We start from the raw sequence: 12,822 nt of genomic DNA on the forward strand, positions 1-12,822 counted from the left end.
TTTTCGGTTGCAACGGACTCTCCGTTAAATATTCTTTTAACCGAGGCAAGATTCAGCTCTGAGAAGATACAGTGTACAACATGGCTCAGAGAAGCAAAAAGAGGTGAGGAGGAAAAGACTGAGAAATGGATAAAAGAAAACAGAAGGAATGAAATGGAGTGAGACGGAAAGAGAAATCAGAGAACGGGATATAGCAGGGAGAGAAAGTATTCTTTTTTCTTTTTCCCTTCTCTCTCGCTCGCTCCTTAGTTTTCTGTAAAAGAAGCTGTGAGAGATAAGACTAAAAGGACAGTCAGTCTGTTCTGAACAATCCTTTCCCTGTCCCTCTCCCTCTTTCTCTCTCTCCATCTTTCCCGATGTCATCCCCCCACTCCGCTACTGTTCCTTCTGCTTAATGGCTCCCACTCAGATTTCCATTGATGCCTGTGCTGATAGACCCTCTCTCCTGATAGACCCTGTTCTCCTCAGGTCTGCGCTCTCGTTTCAGGCCATGCTACTTCACTCCTGACCGTCCATCCACAGAAACACACGTCCCAAAACATGCTAAGAAACACAAACCATTTACCTCATGCTTCAGTATTTCAGTGGTTAACACCACGTAAATATTGTGATCATGTACTGTAATACTAGTCTAAAGATGTGGAGAAGAATATATAAAAATCATCATCATCAAAAAAAAAAAAAAGGTAATCAGAACAATTCAACTCCCCTGACAGTCACAAATTAGTTCATAGGGTTGCACGATTACGGTAAAAAATTAAATTGTGATATGAAAAATTCCAGGTTTGCTGTGCTTGTTTGTAGGGCTGCACAATTTGGACAAAATTGTGTGGCTAATAATAATAATAATAATAATAATAGTATTAAGTATGGGACATGCAAAAAGTTGGCACATTTTGCATTCTCAAACCAAACTCAGATGCATATATAAAGCATTTACAGCAGGTGGATCATGAGCTGCTCACGTGGAAATAAACACAGTGCCACGCTTCAGTGCATATTTATTTAATTAAATAACAGCCTTTGCAATTTGATAATCACATTTTTTATTTAGTGTGCAGCCCTAATAAATCTCATTAAAACAGTGTCAAACACTTTATTTAATTTTGTTACAACAATTTAAATATAGTAACAAAACCTGTAATGATAATGGTATTTTAGGGGAAAAATACCCTATTTTTACTAGTTACAACAGTTTTAGTTACTGTAACTTGGGCTATCATGTTAAATAATTTTGTAATTGCTTGATTTTGGGATGGGGTGGGAGGTCACAAACATTTTTAAATTGTACTTATTTTACTTTACAGTTGTATTTCTGAGCCTGAGACCAGCAGTATGTGCTGTGAGTCTATAAAGTGCATAGAAAGTTGCAGTGATTTACTGTGTTTACTACCTGTACTATAGTAAAACATGACTCATAAACACACTAAAGTCCATGAACACAAACAAACCCATACACACACACACACTTCCACACGATTAACAGAATCAACCAACCTGGAGGAGGGTAAAACGTTCTAATGTGTCAAAATATTACTAATCGCTCAGGGCTCTTCTTAGAGCAAACAGACAGAGGATTTAGCAGAACAAAACAGAGCAAAACACACCCCATACGGCACAAAAAGACTCAAAGGCAACTTTAAATAAGGCCTTCATCTCCGCTCCCCTTGTTATGAAGACGCGCGTGTTGAAAGGGAACGAAAACAGTCATTAAACGCGCAAAAAACTGCACGTCAAAAACTCAGGTCACAATGTTTACAAAGAGAGGAAAATTTAATCCAATCACAGAGTGTTCTTTCCGCTTCCTTCTGCTTAGGACACAAATTAAAAATGAAAACAGCACAACTAATTAATTTTACTGATCATGAAAAAAAATGGTCTACTTTGTATTTTAAAGAACAGAACTGCATGCAAAAAGATATAAAGAGGAACAACAGACAGAGGAAAAGCAATGAGAACTGGTCTTGCTATGTATATGTTGTTTAATTAGCATATTTAAAGGAGAAAAAAATCTACACTCAAAACATGTTTAAAGCGGCAGAAAATCTCCTGTCAGTGAATAAAGAGACTGTTTTGTGTTGGCAAAACATAAAACCTAAGTGTCAAACCACTGAAACGGCAAAATACGCATCCCTCAAGAATAAAACATATGTTGCAATGAGCGCACAGCATCACAATGCCGGTTTCCGGATAAAATTCCACATGGAATTGATGGAAAAAAGATTTGAGAAAAGAATTGATGAAATATAGCGTTTCGCATACACAAACCTTAACCTCTTTCTTCCTCTGCATCTCTGTTTCTCTCTGACTGTGTGACCTGTAGTTGTTCTGCCGCCCGAGGGCTGGAATAACTGTCTGGTGCCAGGCTTCTGCACCCAGGGGCTTGTGGGAGATGAGGCAGGGGTCGGGAAAAGGATGGCGTGTGTTGAGTGTGTGCGCGTGTCCATTCCTCTTGTCCCCTTTACCTGACCTTGATCATGGGATCTCAAACCAGCCATGGCCAACGCAAAAATCAGTAGTCAGACGCAGAGGAAAAAACGCAGAGTGTTGCCCCAGGGCAGGGCTCTCTCTCTGGGCACGAGGGGGCTGACTCCCTGGGTGGTTTGGCCTGGATGAAGGCTCTTGTGCTCAATGACGGGTCTGGTTGTGATTTTGTGTCTGAATGTTCACTCTGGCTGTCTGCTTTTTCCCAGGGATCCTGGGTGAGATGGAGGTCAGGGAGGTTCCAGTCAGTGTGTTTTGGGGACTGTGTGTGTGTGTGTGTGTGTGTGTGTATGTGTGGCAGAGGGAAGCATTTCAAAAACAGCGAGGGCCGAGCTCCCCTACCCTTTCTGAACAAGCGAAAGCAAACAAACAGTCTTATCCTCTGATCCTGTTGGCCAGACATGCGGTTTCAAATCTGAACGGCCTCTCTTCCTACACGCCACCTAAAACAGGAAGTGACACACTTAAAATGGTACTATTGGCCCAGGATTGATATGACCCGGGAACATACAGGTCAGAGAAAAACGGCTCTTAAGGCCACTCGGCATAACGATTACACTCACTTTTTAGCTTTCCTTGCTCCCACACGTTCGGCTAATCTCTGACAGGAAAAGATTGGGGGCATTTCTAACAAGTTCAAGGAACACCGGGGTTTAGGGTCAGTGTTGATTTTGGATCCTTGAGGATTTGCCCCTTTCATAAATGTCTTCCACAATCTAAATTTGCCAAAGGGCCGGCAAATTCATCAAGCACAAATAATTAGTTCTTGTATTCGGTTTGTTTCTTGCAATCACTCCTTGTGGTCAGGTGACCGGTAACAGGGCAGGACGTGGAGAGCAAACCGAAAGGTCATGGCCAGGTCATCATAACCCATCAAAAGTGAAACAGATGGGAGAGCTGTGCGCTATTCAAAAACTTTACCTTATTTTCTCTCCTTCGGAGCAGGGATTATGCTGGTTTTAGCTGGAGTGTATGTCCTGTTTTCTTTGTGGAAGCGAGCTCGTCATACTACCGCAGCATGAGACGGAGCTATTTAGTGGACGACACCCGAGTGCAAACAGCCTAACCTTTAAATACTGAGGCAAATCCCATTTCAGACCTCTGAAAAATCGATAACTCATGGGTCAATGACAACAAAGGGTGTGTAAGACTATGGAAGAAAAAAAAACTTGAGTTGAATGCAAACCAAGTTTTAAGAAATGTGCTCCTTGCATTCATGTTTGCATATATATATATATATATTATTATTATTTTTTTTAAATATACTTTGATTTAATGACTGAAAAATGTCAAATGTCATCTTCAATATAAGCAAATGTATAATTTGTAATATTTAAAGTTTTTCATATAATTATATTATCTAATGCACAAACTTCTAAAGAGTTTTCAAACATTTTAAGAGTTTTAAAATGCATTTTTCTTTGAGTAATGCCACTTGACACTTGACATCCTGAACTAATTAATGTAGTCACCGAGTAACAATGTCATGATCTGACCTTGACATAGCAAGGAGGGTCTACAGGGTCCTGTCTGTGATATCATTTCTTATTTTGTTTCTGGTATATTGGTTACGTTGACTTGGATGTGGCAGGCAAGGGTTTTTCAAATGTGAATAATATTTTAACATGTTCCTGCTAGTAAAAAAAATATATATATATATTTATATTTTTGGCTCTGTGTGAAAACACTTTTTCACACAGAGCCATGTGGGTTTGGATTTTGTTTTCCCTTCATAAAAAAAAAACCTTTCATTTAAAAACTGCATGTTGTATTTACTTGTGTTATCTTTTATCAATATTTAAATTTGTTTGATGATCTGAAACATTAAAGTGTGACAAACATGCAATAATATAAAAAAGCAGGAACACTTTTTCACACCACTGTATTTATAAATGCAATGCAGTTGCAAAAATGCTATTTGTCCCTGTGATGAAAGGATGATCGTTTTTTTTGTTGTTGTTTTTTTTCAGGATTCTTTGATGAATTTAAAGTTCAAAAGGACAGCATTTATCAGAAATATAATTTTTCATAAATTTAATGCATGCTTGCTAACTAAAGGAATTAATTTGTACAGTTTATACATTTATATGTGAAATGTATTCAAGTCATTGTATGCAAAAGACATTTATTTTTCCTAATTTAATAGGTCTAGAGTGAACTTTGAATTAAAATAATAAAACTCGTCATTGACTCTTACGCACAGTTTCAAATCCAGGAGACCAAAGAATGAAAAGCAGAGGCAACATTAAAGAATAGCTCACTTTTAATTGCCATATATTGCTAAACAACAAACAAAAAAAAAAAACATCATGTTGATTCAGTTTGAGTTTGAGGATGAATTTGAAATGACAAACTTTAATCTGCTCCGTCTGAGCATATCAAAGGAGCGGCAACCAGCACACTCCCGAACAATTTTCCCAGAGTGCACCAGGGCTCCTGTCGTCAGCCTGTCTGCCCTCTCTTTTACTTTCATACATTCTATTTTTGAGTTTTTGTTTGCTTGTTTCTCTCCTTATCATGCCATCTGGTATTCAACGCCATGGTTCTGATAAACACGGGGCACCACTTTGTCTCTCTTTCTCGCTCTCCTTCTCTCTCACTTTCTCAGATGGAATTGTGATTTAACAGGCATGACAGTACGGGGACAAGACTCCCAGCATGTGAAAACAAACAAACAAATCAATAAGATAAGTCTGAAATATGTACAGAATCTTATCATCACATGAAACTAAAAATGTGCAAAACTGGCAGAGCTGCCCTGGTGAAGTGAGAAACAGGAACAACGAACATTTTGCAACTGTACGCTCTAACCTCTCTCACCAGGGTCATCTGCGAGGTATAAGATGTTTCATCCAACATCATTGACACCATTGAGTGACTGTCAAGTTCTGCTCATATTCATTTTGTGTTATGCAGACCAGCAAGAAAGAAAAGGCTTAGGATTAGTAGAATAAGTTGCTTATGGTCAGAAGAATGTGGGTTGGAGCATCAAAATAAAGTGTTAGCAGATATTAAGCATATAGTTTACTAATACTCTAATGAATAGTAATGCTGACATGTATTTACAAAGATATTTACAGTAAGTAGAATGTCTAAAGTGGACTATCAAATTAAAGTGTCACCAAAATTCTGTCAGCATTTACTGCGGGCCATACTATTAAAGAAAATGGAGATCTAAGGTACAGACAAGCTCCAAAAATCCTACACAGTAGGTATATAAAGTACATTTGGACACAACATGCATATTTACTGATCGGATGTTTAATCTGATAATGAAAAGTCGAAGTGTAAATGCCCTCTAAGACATATTCGAGTAATATTTCAGATGAATAGCAACTTATAAGATCTGACTGTACACGTCTCACTGTTTGCCACATAAGTAAACTTGTTCCAAATGGAGCTATACGTCAATATTTGGAAGTTAGAGAGACCTAAAATCTACACACAAGCAACCAATCATGGATGAAGCACATAGATGGAGCAACACAAATTATTATATTGGAAAAAGAGAGTTAATATTTAAACAGAAAATGTTACTCTGGGGCACCAAACATACATCAAGATACTATAAATCTTGAACAGTTCATAACCCAAAGTTTTAAGATTTTCCATGAGTCTATTTGAAAATAAATTTAAATTAAAGTACTAGGCACAAGGCTCAGAAAGAGATGTGAGAAATAAATTAACTCTTTCTTTAACCACTCCAGACATGAAAGAAAAATTAGTGAAAGAGGAAGACAGTAAAATACAAACAGCACACTAAGGAGCAGGGGGAGAAACAAGGACAGAGATCGAAGGAGTCAATGTACGACCGGAGAACGAAGGAGACAACAAAGAGATAAAAACCCGGGCGGCCATGTGGGTGATTCCAGCCTCGGTCAGGTGTGTCCAAACAGCAGCGTGCTGAGACAGACAGGCGGGCACAGGGGGACAGACTGGCGTCAGCGGCCACACGCATGCCCCGTCGCACCACACGCCAAGGGCCCGCATACCAGTGCTCCCACACGCGTGTACACAATGAGAGCTCAGTCCTGCATCACGCACCAGCGGCAACAGCAATGTGAAATATTCAAACAGGGACAAAGGTACAGCACAGGAGGGGTGTGAGGGGATCGTGGCGGCCTGCCGAGGGGTGAGGAAGGGGTGACGGGTGGAGAACGATACCTGGACACGGAGATCAGAGTGGAGATGACTCAATGGAGCAACTTTACAGAGCTTTGATGGAGCTGGAACCATTAGGGTTAGGGTCAGGACCATTAGATACAGTTCAAGAGAAATTAGGTCATAGGTCATGTTCAGTGACACGCTGTGTTTAGATTTTTCATTACATTCAGTACTTCAGCCGGTTGAATGATAATGAAACAGATCCTGTTACATATGACATGTGCAGACAAGCATGACACAAAGTACTGACAGACTAGAGCAACGTTTATACTGGCAGGTTAGAGCAACATTAATATACTCCGACTAGACTGAGACAAAGCACCAGCAGACTCGAGCGTCATTTTAACTTTGAAATATTAATAGGAGCAAAAAGCTATAAGAGAAATACTGTATAAGTCAGACCAGAGTGATATTAAAACTTTGACAAATTTACAGAGACATTAAAATACTGACAGACAAGAATGACATTGACAGACTAGAGCCGCATTAAAACGCTGACATGCTAGAGCTACATAAAATGCTGTCATATTAGAGCAACATTAAGATACTGACAGACTAGAACTGCATTAAAACATTGACATATTAGAGCAACATAAAATTGTCATACTACAGCGACATTAAGATATTGACAGACTAGAGCAACATAAATATACTAACAGACATTAAGATATTGACAGACCTGAGCGACATTAAAACAACGACATACTACAGTGATATAAAAAATACTGACAGACTACAGCAAAAATAAAAAAACTAACAAAAACAAAATGCAACAAGAGCAATATTAACAAAGTCAGACTAGAGCAACATTAAAACATTGACAAACCACAGAGACATTAAAATACTGGCAGACAAGAATGGCAATAAAATATTGACGCACTGAGGCAACAATATACTGATAGACATTAAGATGCTGACAAAAATCTAAATATTGTATTGTACGATACTGACAAACAAGAGTGACATTAAAATACTGACATTAAGAAAATGCTAAAAGAGTCAAATTAACAGATTGTCAGACTAGAGCAACATTAAAACAATGACAAACTAGAGTGACATTAAATGTGGATAGAAAAGAGCAACGTTAAAATACTGTCAGACTAGCGTGATAACAAAATACTATATAAATATATATAATATATATATATATACATATATACAGTCATGGCCAAAAATATCGGCACCCTTGGTAAATATGAGCAAAGAAGGCTGTGAAAATTAATCTGCATTGTTAATCCTTCTTTTATTTAAAAAATTCACAAAAAAATCATAATAATAAGAATTTAAAATGGGGGGAAATATCATTATGAAATAAATGTTTTTCTCAAATACACATTGGACACAATTATTGGCACCCCTAGAAATTCTTATGAGTAAAATATCTCTGAAGTATATTCCCATTCATATTCACAATTTTGAGCACTCCAGGGTGATTATGAACATGAAATTATCCAGCCATGGCTTCCTGTTTCACAGAAATATAAATAGGAGGGAAAGCCCGAATTCCCTTAATCATCCATCACAATGAGAAAAACCAAAGAATATATTTCTGATGTGCAGCAAAAGATAATTGAGCTTCACAAATTAGTGAAGTGGCTTTAAGAAAAGAGCTAGAGCAGTGAAAATTCCCATTTCCACCATCAGGGCAATAATTAAGAATTTCCAATCAACATAAAATGTTAGGAAACTGCCTCGAAGAGGACGTGTGTCTATATCGTCCTAATGCACGGTGAGGAGGAGAGTTTGAGTGGCTAAAGACTCTCCAAGGACCACAGCTGGAGAATTGCAGAAAATAGTTGAGTCTCGGAGTCAGAAACCTTTAAAATATATTGTCAAACAGCACCTACATCACCACATGTTGTTCAGAAGGGTTTAAAGAAAAATTCTCCTCACTCTTCCAAAACAAACTCCAGCATATTCAGTTATCAGACAGGACTGGCACTTCAAATGGGACTGGCTTCTATGGTCAGATGAAACTAAACAATTAGCTTTTTAGCAGCAAACACTCAAGATGGGTTTGGTGAACACAGGGATAAAATGTACCCCATGTTTACAATGAAATATACCGCTGTATTTTTGATGTTGTGGGCCTATATTTCTGCTGGAGGTCCGGACATCTTGTTTAGACACATGGCATCATGGATTCTATCAAATACCAACAGATAAAAAATCAACAAGTGACTGACTCTGTTAGAAATCTTATAAATGGGGCATGTTTGGATCTTCCAACCATACAATAATCCAAACACAAACCTCAAAAGCAACACAAAAATGGGTCACTGAGCACAAAACCAAGCTTCTGCTGGCCATTCCAGTCCTCTAACCTGAACCCTGTAGAAAATGAGTGAGGTGAACTTAAAGAGAAGAAGCACCGTCATGGAGCTGGGGATCTAAAGGGTCTGGAGTGATTCTGGACGAAGGAATGGTCTCTGATCTCTTGTCAGGTGTTCTCTAACCTCATCAGGCATTATAGGAGAAAATTTAGAGCTGTTAACCAAATAGAGGTTTCAAAAATTATTGAATAAAAGGGTGCCGTTAATTGTGGCCAACTTGTATTAGAGAAAAATATTTATTTCATAATGATATCTCCCCCCATTTTAAATTTGCATTCTCCAATGAAAGGTTAGATTTTTTTTATTTTTTAAATAAAAGATCAAAATTAACAATGCAGATTAATTTTCACAGACTCTTTGATCATATTTACTAAGGGTGCCGATATTTTTGGCCATGACTGTATGTATATATATATATATATATATATATATATATATATATATATAATTGTTTTTTTATTATTATTATTTATTTAATTTTTTTTTACTGATATCACTATACCACAAAAATATTTTAGGTTTTCGTTCTAAATTACAATTACAATAGACATAGACAATCAGATAAGATAGACAATGTGTGCTAAATCTCGTGGATAATGACTGTGAATTATGTTTTTTTTTATGTGTGTGTGTGTGTGTGTTTGTTGTTGTTTTTGTTTTTGTGAACAAGCCTAATCTACACAATTACACAGCCCACAAATTCATCTGAGTTAGATGCATTTATTTTTTCAAGTCAATACAATCAAGTAGCATTGCCTGTCAAACAATATTAGACACTGTAAAGACGATTTAACAAGAATAAACATATAAAAAATATAAATTTAATGTCAGATGAAATATAACGTCCTGCCACAAAGAAATATTACACTAAAAGTATTATTATTAATAATAATTTTATTATTATTAAATAATTATAATAATAAATATTTTACTACTATTTAATGTCAATAAAATGCTTTTATTTCCTAAAACTGATTTTCTATACATTGTCTGTAATTATTATTAATAAATAAAACTGAATATAAAATTATTTATTTATATTATGATTTATTTTTTATTTATTATATAAATGTATTTATATTTATGTAAAGTTATATTTATAGATTAATTATATAACTCAAAATAAATATTAATAAATAAATTATGTTAAAAAGGTGAATAGAATGAATGAATGAATAATGCAGTATCCGAAGTAACAGTATTTAGTCAAAATAAATGTAAAGAAAATGGCACAAAATGTCATTTAACCTATAATAAACCAAGACATTTTCACATTTCAAATCTATCATACCAACCTTTGCTGCCATCTAGTGTATAACACATCTAGAACAATGCTGTGACTCTACTGCCATCTAGTGTTTAATGCTGGAACCTTCACTGGACCGTGATGAGACATCCATGACTTCACAGTGGTTTATCTAGAAAAAATGACACTTAATATCGGTTTCATAGCACTTCACGATGCAAAGCAGCACTGTAAAACAGGGCAAATGCACTATATTGAGTTCTATACCTCTATGTACGCTCTATCTATCCATCTACATATCTCTCCCACTCTTTCACTGCTTTGAGAAGCACATGTGTTCTGAGTTAACAGGCCTCAGCCGCCCAGATCTCCCTCTGGCCTTTCAGACTCCTTCAAATACAGCTCAACTCCTGAACTTCCGACATGATCTGGGTCAATTCCTCTGCCCTCGCCCTCAAGGAAATACACTTCAGCCATCTAATCACAGCTAAAGAGGCAAAACGCACTTTAGAGGGTTCAGCACTCATACATATGTATCTATTAGTATCCAATAAAATACAATATGCATCTAACTAATATCTAACTGTTTTTTGAGCATCTTGTGCCACAAGCAACACGTTTTGAAAAACTTTTAAAAATCTGCTCAGTCTAGCTTTTTTAAGCACATGAACACTTCATGTGAGAAAGCCCCCTGACATGTCCAAATCCTATATTCATCCGAACATAACTCCTTCTGGCCTGCATTGTTTCCATAGCGATGATGTTGTCTGTTTCTGTGATGGTGTCACCTCCTCAATGGAGATTCTGACAGCACATCCTCACCCCTGCCCAGTATGAGCCAGCGCGAGATGGCAGGAGCCACGGGACACAACTAAACGTGCAAAGCACACAAGTTAGTAGAGCTTAAAATTTGTATGACAAGTGGGGCGGGGGTGAGAGCAATGGGAGCCAAGCCAAGCCTTGCTTCCATAATCTCACCCCACTTATCACAATGATAATTATATGCAACTTGCTTCCATCAACAGCACATTCATTCAGATCTTTACAGTTTAGTACTAGTTAGAAACAGCACACTGGCACATGCTAATGCACTTATCTAAAAGACTCACGACAACACTTGCATGTTGCAGTCAAAAAACATGCAGTAAGTTTTGCTTAAGTACTTATGTCTCTCTATGTTAATCTTGTGCAAAAACACAGAAATTAACATTTAATTTCTACATTTATTTTCCTTGTTGTCTGATGCAAAGCATGCTGGGAACTAGAAAACGAAATAATTTTAAGTTCACCTTACTACAATGGCATTTGGAGTTTACAGAACTTATTTCGATTAAGTATAATGAACTTTCATTATTATTTAAGTGAAATTAATTTCACTGTTCGGTTTGTCAGTGTGTGATAAATATGCCAACAGCCATGTAGACGCACAGGAGCATAAATGGATAAAAAAGGGGGTCCAAATGATCATCAGTCCCTCTATTTTTTTTTTTTTTTTGCAGTTTTCAGACGGATTTTTTAAATGAATAATTTAATACATAGTTTTATTAAAACTGTATTATCAGCATACCACTTTTATAAAGCTACAAAGGTCTTAGATTTTGTACAAACTTGTGAAGTGCATTCAAATACTGATCATTATATAATTGTCCAGCATAATTTATTTAGCTAGTTAGTTAGTTCATTCGTTCACTTGTTTAATCAGTAATGCATGTGAAATCTAAAGTTGTGTTGCTTCAGTGCTAACTGAATGTTTACCTTTTGAAGAATGACTTCATATCTGACTTCAGCCTTGTTAAAGTGGGAGTGGTGAGAAAACCAAAACACACATAAACACTCTTGAGCCTTAGCAATGCTGACCAGACATGACACTCTGGAGTCCAGAAAACCATGAACAGACTCATTGACACACTTGATCACTCTCGTCTCTCTATTTCTCTCAGCAGCTTGATTGCTTGTCATTTGGCTGCTCTGGGGTACAACTTACGGCACATTAACTCTCTCTCTCTGTACATACAGTATAGAGGAGTTACCTCTGATAAATGAGAGGTTCTGTGTGAGTTATTCAAGCAAACAGAGGGTCTAAAGAGTTTCTCATCATACCACAAAAAACATCTGTACTTTCATGAAAAAAGAGAGCACTTTAGATGCAAAGCACATCAGCAGAACTTGCAAAATTCTATGATGGTCAAATGCTTGTTTCACAGATGATTATAAAATATAGAGTATAAGCACACACAAACACAAACACAAACACAAACACAAACACAAACACAAACACACACAAACACACACACACACACACACACACACACACACACACACACACACACACACACACACACACACACACACACACACACACACACACACACACACACACACACACACACACACACACACACACACACACACACACACACACACACACACACACACACATATATATACACTCACCTAAAGGATTATTAGGAACACCTGTTCAATTTCTCATTAATGCAATTATCTAATCAACCAATCACATGGCAGTTGCTTCAATGCATTTAGGGGTGTGGTCCTGGTCAAGACAATCTCCTGAACTCCAAACTGAATGTCAGA

Source organism: Barbus barbus (assembly GCF_936440315.1).
Source record: "Barbus barbus genome assembly, chromosome: 35".
In the NCBI taxonomy this organism is placed as follows: domain Eukaryota; kingdom Metazoa; phylum Chordata; class Actinopteri; order Cypriniformes; family Cyprinidae; genus Barbus; species Barbus barbus.